Source organism: Brachypodium distachyon, chromosome 4 (genome assembly GCF_000005505.3).
Source record: "Brachypodium distachyon strain Bd21 chromosome 4, Brachypodium_distachyon_v3.0, whole genome shotgun sequence".
Lineage (NCBI taxonomy): Eukaryota > Viridiplantae > Streptophyta > Magnoliopsida > Poales > Poaceae > Brachypodium > Brachypodium distachyon.
In genome coordinates this window covers 10,166,319-10,174,758 of record NC_016134.3, presented here as the reverse complement: position 1 = coordinate 10,174,758, position 8,440 = coordinate 10,166,319, and the positions used below count along the sequence as shown (strand labels likewise).

Here is an 8,440-nt window from a genome sequence, read left to right as displayed (position 1 = left end):
CTACTGGAATACCTCGGCAGCTCAGCTGCCTCCGTCTCTCAATTAATGGTGAGCTCCCAGGAGATGCGATGCCACCGGCCAGCTCCCAAAACGCTCGCAAGATGGACGGAGGCTTTTCGTTTGAGAGCTTGATGGACGGCCGCTGGAGGACAGAAGGGAGTGTACGACCTTTGCACCGGGAGCACCGTGGACGGCCGCCGGCGTCGTTCGTTGGTGGAAACTAGCAAGATCCTAAAAGATCTCTGGTCGCCAACAAACTTGTTTTATACGCCAAACCAGACACTGATTAATAATTAAATTAAAATGCAAATAAATGGGAGTTGGATCGGGTTGGTGGGAGCTCGTGACCCGTTAGCGACATCGTGTTTTCATTTCTCACGGTGGATGAGGAGGGGTAACTACACCCGAAAATACCTTGTAATTTTCATATATATATATATATATGGTCGCGCTATTTGACATCCAGGGAGCACAATATTATTCTGCACCCCGGCCGAGCCCCGCACGCCTGACCCAGCCGATGGTGCATCCGCCCTGCGCCCCCTCCCGCTCCACCCAATTCTCTGCGAGGGACGTAACAAAGTTACGTTGGACGGTTGGGTTTTGGGCCCGCACGGCAGATTTTTCTGCTGGTTTGCATGCAACGTAATATTACTCCGCATGCGGTTTTGATCGTTTGCATGCGACGTGAACTTACGTTACATGCAGCTTCATAGGTAAGGATCTCATAAGATTACGTTTTTGTTAGGTTTTATGTCGCATGCGCCCCTGAGCCTAATGATCTGCAGTTGCCGAGAGCTGAGCACGAGTACTACATTGAACTACCATGAACACACGCAAAAATCATTTACGTGTTTGACTTCGCCCACACAAGCTAATTTCATTTCATCTTACAAGCTGCTAAAAGACCATTGCTAGCTCATGACATCAGTCATGAACATGTACACGAACATGATGGGCAAAAGCACACGATCGTGACATTGCACATTCATACAAATGCTTAGCAAAATCACCAACAATTAGGCTTCCAAATGGCAAGACAATTGCCACAAGCTCTCGAGCAGCCACCATACATAAGGCAAATAACAACTCATGCAGTTGGCCCCTCCTAGGCATCAACACAAATATCAACTGTTGGGCAAAAAAAATGGACGAGGAAGCATAGAATAAAATTAGTAACAAAGCCAGCGAAAGAAATGATGGTCTATTAAGACACATAATTAGCAGTTCATTCGGGCTCTGTTGGTGGTGCCACACCCTTCCAGGTTACGATGAGCAGCACCAGCAGTCACCTGCCGGCGGGCGCCATGTCCAGCTTGTAGAAGAAATGTTGCCAACATGTCATCGTGGGCAACCTGGAAGACCTCCACTATCCTCGGCTCCTTGACGGGGTGCCCATGCACGAACTCATAGCCGCTCATACCGATAAAGGCCACGATGTTGTGGTCTTCAGGCCTTGGTGATCAGGGTCTTGCTTCTGCCGATCATGCAGTGCATGGGACAAAATCTCCGGTTGTGTTATTTACAGCTTGACATCATCGGGGAGCTATATACCGCTTCTGCTCATGGCAACCGTCTAAGTAGCGAGCAATATGCACAATTAAAGCATTACTCTGAACAACCCGCAAAAAAAAAAGCATTACTCTGAACATGCTTAGTAGATACAAATAGTAAAGACCTGCAGCCTGCAGATACTTGAGTTATGTTAATCAGTGGGAAATAGTAAAGACCCTTGAAATAGTTTGCTATTCTCCTACTGAGTATATTCACAACTGAGCTTCCCAATAAATACATTATAAAGAGTCTACCAAGAAAGAGAGTAAATGATAAACAGTTTGACTGATTTACAAGGATCCTTGATTGTCCATGATTTAAGGTGCCTTTTCTCTTTTAGTAGGTATGGCGCTGAATGGAAGAACTTGTAATGAGAGTTACAAAGTAATGTGGTTAGAAAATGATGGCTGTTATGAAGTCTATGACTATGCAGAATATGTGGTCACATACATGATTTACACATGAGACTTCGCCACCGAAAGGTTCTGTTGGCTACAAATAAGCAGTTTCAATGCAATTTAACAAATAACAATTTTTAAATACACCTTCTGCCATGCATGCTATATGAAGGAATATCCATATCCCTTTATGAAAAGCCTAAGCAGAGTACAACGTGAAGCAAAAGTTCTAGAGCCCCAAATCATCTCTACAATACTAATGCTACAATATCTAAAAGTCTGAGCAGGTGCCAAATCAGAGTTTGTGGGCTAGTTTGATCAATAAAGCTAAAGAGATGCACATATTTTTCTCAGATGCAAACAACATTTTCAGAACGAAACATGGTACAGAGGCGTTAAAAAGCTAACTGACCTGCAGTGGCAGTCATAGAAAATGATTTACCTGAAAACTGAGTCATGAGAAGTGCCCAGGTCAATTTGCTCATTTCAAAGGCATCCCAACAACAACCTGAAAAATATTACTTTGAAGAAAGCAATTCTCATTTCGTATATCTCCACTAACCACCACATCTTCTGTCAAATCATGACATATACCATACTGGCTTTCCATGGTCTCATTTCCTTCACTTTTGCATCCTTCACAAAGTTTGGCTGTCTTAGAAAATGCTGCAAGCATGGTAAGAGCGCAATTCTGTAGGAAACAAGCAGCATAAGATAAACTATAAACGCTAGTACACAAGAGACACAGGACATTCTAAGGATATCCACGGAATTAACAGAACTCACCTGCAACCTTGTGAATAGATATTTCTCCCAGAAAAAAAAACCTTGTGAAGAGATAAAAAATTATGAGCATAAACGATCAGCAGCGTTCCAGCATAAACATACTTTCAGAAAACAGCATTAAGAGACTAAGCAGAATGCCTGGAGGCTTTCAAAAGAGGAAAAGCTAGGAACAGAGCAATCGGGATAAGCTTTTCAAAAGAGGAAAAAGAACAGAGCAACTTGATAATCTACTTAATAAATCATTGCAGTGAACATCAATTGATTAGGGGAAAGAGAGACCCTAAACAATAGTTTGCAATTGACTATTCTTGCTGCCAGCGTGCCTAGGCTCGAGCCGGCAAGCCGCGTAGCCAGCCAGCCACCGCCACGCCCCGCATCTGCTATCACGCGCCGCTGCCAACTGCTCCTTCCCCAGCCAATCGCCGCTATGTGAATGTCGGTCAGATAAAACGAAATGGATATGTTTCTGTTTCTGTCAAATTAAGCTTGGTCCAGGCAAATCAAGATAACAGATCAGCAAATGAAGCCATTAATGAGATACCACCAAGGAACCTTGTCAATGAGGAATTACAACATACAATCTAAGATGATGGTAACCTCGAAAAAACTGGCAGGAAAATAAAATGAGAACAGTAAAGCAGAGCAAACCACAAATTTCTCCGGCTTACTTCAACGTGCCGACAGTTTGATGGCAATGTGTAATCAGATCACTGTCTCCATTTGCACTATCTTGAAGAAAAAGAAAGGTTATTGCATAGTACTATTACTACAATCAAACAAGCAAAAAATAGAAGAGATTTGCAATGTGAAGCCAACATTTTCCATTTGAAGATATCTCCAGCAATAAACAGAATGCATCTATAAGTACTAAGAAAAAAAAATCAGTGCTCACAGTTTCTTTGAGGGGGGAAAAGAATGGCCTGAAAAGCATGAGAAATTGACCATATCACCGCCGCCACGAATCTTTGGCAAAGCCACATAAGTTTCTTGGAAACAAAACACTAATGATAGCTAGCTGAAAGAAAGAAAACGATTTACTACGTCGAATAGTATTGAATTCACAACATCGTCAGCAATACAAGCACCACATTATGTCAGAGAACCCAAACAACATAACCGGACATCAAATCTATAGCTACACTGAGTTGGTCAGCTAAAAATTTGCAAAAAAGCAATGATCGATGAACGGGATGGAATTAACATGCTGTGATAACCCTATAGTTATGGTAAGTTATATGCTAATAAATTTGATTACTGCTTCAGCATGCATCAGGATGCAAACAAGATTTCATACATCAATTATCCATTATAGTTATGATAATTCTATACGCTAATCAATTTTATTACTGCTTCAGCATGGATCAGTAATGACAGGATCTGCTTGAGAAGATAATTACCAATCCAACATTAATGATATCAGAATCAGATCATCCAAGCACACCCGTTGGTCATTTGGACCTCGGCTGGCTACATTAACTCCATCTTGCAAATTCTAATTACCCAGCAAAGTCTGGTGGTTCCTACAACGAGTCACCCTACCCTTAATTAGGTTGATCTGAGTGTTCTTGATCAACACTGCCAAATCTAGGAGGAGAACTACAAAAAAAAAAAACAATCCAGGAGGAGAAAATGAAGTGCCTGTAGTTACGACTGGAATTTGACAAAGAGGAGACGATCCACTGCAGACCAAAATTCCCAAGAAACCGTAAAATGTTCAGATTTAACCAAAATCACACCAAGAATTTTGACAAATATGCCACAACACAGAGCCAACAGCCCTGACAAATCCAACAATAAGACGCACAGACTGCCGATGTATCTCCTGTTTTCCTCTGGGCTGCGCACCTGGTTTGCCAGCGATAGCCACACTGTGGCTGCTAATTGTCAGGTCCCAACCATCGTTGGAAGGATGGGGATAGACAAGAATCAAATCACAGGTCGCAAGAACACTGAACAATTCCCATTACTGAAGCAATGAACACTTGCTAGCTTCAGCAGTTGGGGTACCTGACACTAATTCCACACGAGCTGCTGGCGAGGGGCATACCACAACAGTGGGGAGGAGCCGGCCGACGAGGCAGGGCTGGGCTGAGCCGCGGACTCGACGCCGAGGTTGCCTATTTGCCCAACGACGCGAGGAGTGGGCCGGCGTCTGCGTCGGCCTCAACCTCCAGCATTGGTCTTCTTCCAACTCCAGCCTCCTCCCCGCCGCTCGCGCCCTCGAGCTTGGACCGCCTCGCCCTCTCTTGCCTCACCAGCGATGATCCTTAAACAAAATCAGAGCAAGCCCTGTCAGATCCAATCAAAGCGAAATTTAAAAAAATCCAACCAAATCGCAACCACACCGCTGCCTGGCACAAGCCGCTCGCCGCACTTCCAGCTGCAGCCGCTCGCCCCTCGCCGCCGGACGCAGCGGCGAGGTGGAGGCGGTGGAGGAGGAGGCCCGCTCGAGCTTCTCCTCGCTCGGGCCACAGTCGTCGTCGAGGCAGCCGCCCCAGCCGCGACCGCCGCCGCCGCCGCCTAGGCTCGAGCAGGCCCGCCGCGTAGCCAGCCGCCGCCGCGCGTCTGCTCTCGTGCGCCGCTCCTCTCAGGCGCCGCTGACCGCAGTTCCGCCGCCGCCTCAATTCGGTACTGCAGCAGCTCGCCACCAGAACCGCACGCACGCACGATTTGGGGGTTGATTTGGGTGGGTTTTTTCCGGCGCAGATTCTCTAACGTGCTGTGGCAAAGGCAGAGGGGGACTTACCTCCCTCTGATGGCGTCCGTTGCTGATCCAACGGCGGCTTGATCTCTCAGCCTTTCACAGCAGAACAAAGCAGGCCGGTGAACAAATTAGCCCACGGGAAGCCCAGTTCAGTGACAAGGACGCTCTTACTCAGAGTCTGAAACTGCATCAGTACTCTCGACAACAAGTGCTCTTACGTACAAACATTTAAACGACCATTTTAACGTCAGTTTTGTTAACAACGCTTGCTCAGTACAAATTAATTTGTTGATCAAGCACTGAATCTCATACGACAACAGATTAGCACATAACTGATGCTAAAAAAAAAAACAGCAAAAGAGACTCAACCTAGCAGATTAGCACCCTTTTTTCAGCAGCTGTCAACATGTTCATCCAAAATAGCAAAAGAGACTCAACCTAGCAGCAGATAATGAACCGAGCTCTAAAGGAGATCTTCAACACGCATATCATCAAACACACTAGATCCCTGCGAAGACAAATAAAAAGTTAAAAATTGGAAATATTGGAACTAGTTTAAGAGAAATTGCAAAAAAGGAAAACTGAAAGTACCGTGAGCAATTCTGTGTAGCTAGTGAAGGCATTGCAGTTCTTATTGACATTATCCATTGGTACTTCAGTTTCTACATCCATTGGTACTTCAGTTTCTACATCCATTGGTACTTCAGTTTCTACACCACCACAGTTCTCTTGTCGCTACAAAAAGCAATCAAGCTTGTTTTATTAGTACAAAATGCAGAACAAGAACACTATATTGCAAGGGTTTTCAGTAACATACGCTAGAATTGTTTGGTTTCTTTCTGAACTTGCGTATCTTGTCAAGCCTCTATGTCGTTTAGAACTTTTTGGCTGAACCTCTTTCTTCTTTAACTGTGCCGCAGTAAGCATACTCTCATCTTGTTGAACATCAGGTTGGACATCATTTGAATCACTCAAAATAGTTGTGGATACACTGAGTTTGTCCTCTAGTTGCTTAGCAAGGCAATCAAGTGTACTGTCCACCAACAGACAGCATTCTGGAGAGCTTGCCGTTTGATATGCCAAATTAAAAAAATTGTGAGACAAAAACTTGTATCGCAGCATAGCATCCAATTTTGGATTTTCAATAATGCTCCTCCCTTTGTTGTCTTGTATAGTTCCATACCTTGCTTCCCTCGTCCATCGCTTCAGAATATAGTGGCTCGGCAATAACTTGATATTCATCAAGTCAAGAACTTTCAAAGCATGGCCACACAATACACCGGTCCTTTTAAATTGCCCACAACTACAAGAAGTTGTTTGCTCCAAGGGATCACCAACCACAACCACGATGCGCTCTAGTTCAGAACTTAAATCTCCATCAGCGCGCACAATTGCAACAGCATATGTATTACTTCCATCCAATGCCCTAGCACATGCAGCCATGGATCTTTCATATTCAGTTTGGAATGCTTCAAATATGGTGAACGTGTAAAGTTTGCTTGCTTGCAGTAGCATAGGTGTTACTTATTCTAGGTAGCATTTTTCTAGCTTCAAATTCTGCATCTAGTTCCTTGTTTCTCTTTCCTTGCACTGCCCTTTCAAAATGCTTTAAGAACCGAATGATGTCAAAATCTGACTTTAGATGTTTTTTCAAGTCACTATTGAAACTCTCACTCAACTGTGTGCTTCTCATTCCCAATGTGAAAACATCCCTCATGTAACATTCAGCCCATTTTTCCTTGAACTTATAGATGCTATCAAGCCATGATGTCTTCTTCTTGTCCACCTTATTCCTCGTGATGTCAAATGCTTCTTCAAAGGCTGCCTTGTCTTCAATGTTATACATGCAAGCACTAAAATCCAAGAGAATGTGAGGTTCTTCATCAGCCTCTTTTATTCCGTTGGGGGAATTGGATGCCTCATCTTTGCTCTTGCATAAGTGCTTGACGGCTTTTGCATTATGTGATATTGTTGGAAATATGCCCTAGAGGCAATAATAAATTTGTTATTATCATATTTCATTGTTCTTGATAAATGTTTATTGCCCATGCTATAATTGTATTGATTGGAAACTCAAATACATGTGTGGATAAATAAACAAATACCGTGTCCCTAATACGCCTCTACTAGATTAGCTCGTTGATTAAAGATGGTTAAGGTTTCCTAACCATAGACATGTGTTGTCATTTAATAACGAGGTCATATCATTAGGAGAATGATGTGATGGACAGACCCAAACCTAAACATAGCTTTTGATCATGTCACTTAAGTTTAAGTTGCTTATGTTTTATTATGTCAAGTATTATTTCTTTAGACCATGAGATCATGCCACTCCCTAGTACCGGAAGAATACTTTGTGGGCATCAACCGTCATCTCGTAACTGGGTGATCATAAAGGTGTTTTTCAGGTATCCCAGAAGGTGCTTGTTGGGTTGTATGGATCAAGACTGGGATTTGTCACTCCTTGTGACGGAGAGATATCTCTGGGCCCTCTCGGTAATATAACATCCTAATGAGCTTGCAAGCATGGGACTAATGTGTTTAGTTGCGGGGGTATTATATTACGGAACGAGTAAAGAGAACTTGCCGGTAACGAGATTAAACTAGGTATGGCGATACCGACGATCAAATCTCGGGCAAGTAATATATCGCGAGACAAAGAGAATTGGATACTGGATTAATTGAATCCTCGACATAGTGGTTCAACCGATGAGATCTTCGTGGAATATGTGGGAACTATTATGGACATCCAGGTCCCGCTATTGGTTATTGATATTTGATCATGTCCACATGTTCTCGAACCCGTAGGGTCACACACTTAACGTTTCATGTTGCTTGGGTTAGATGAGATAAATGATGATGATATCGAATTATGATTCGGAGTCTTGGATGGGATCCTAGACGCAACGAGGAGCTCCGGAATGTTCCGGAGATAAAGATTTATATATGGAAAGTTGTTTTCAGGGTTCTGGAAAGTTTGGAATATTTCCCGGTTTTG

The 8,440-nt window shown here is 43.6% G+C and overlaps 1 long non-coding RNA gene across 1 annotated transcript; it reads right to left on the bottom strand.

The window, feature by feature from the left end:
• Positions 1 to 955: 955 nt before the first annotated feature.
• On the bottom strand, positions 956 to 5,445 carry LOC104584448. Its single transcript, XR_732152.3, has 2 exons — positions 5,084 to 5,445; positions 956 to 5,004 (listed from the first exon to the last, which is right to left on the bottom strand). It is a non-coding gene; the product is annotated as an uncharacterized LOC104584448 (long non-coding RNA).
• Positions 5,446 to 8,440: the final 2,995 nt, after the last annotated feature.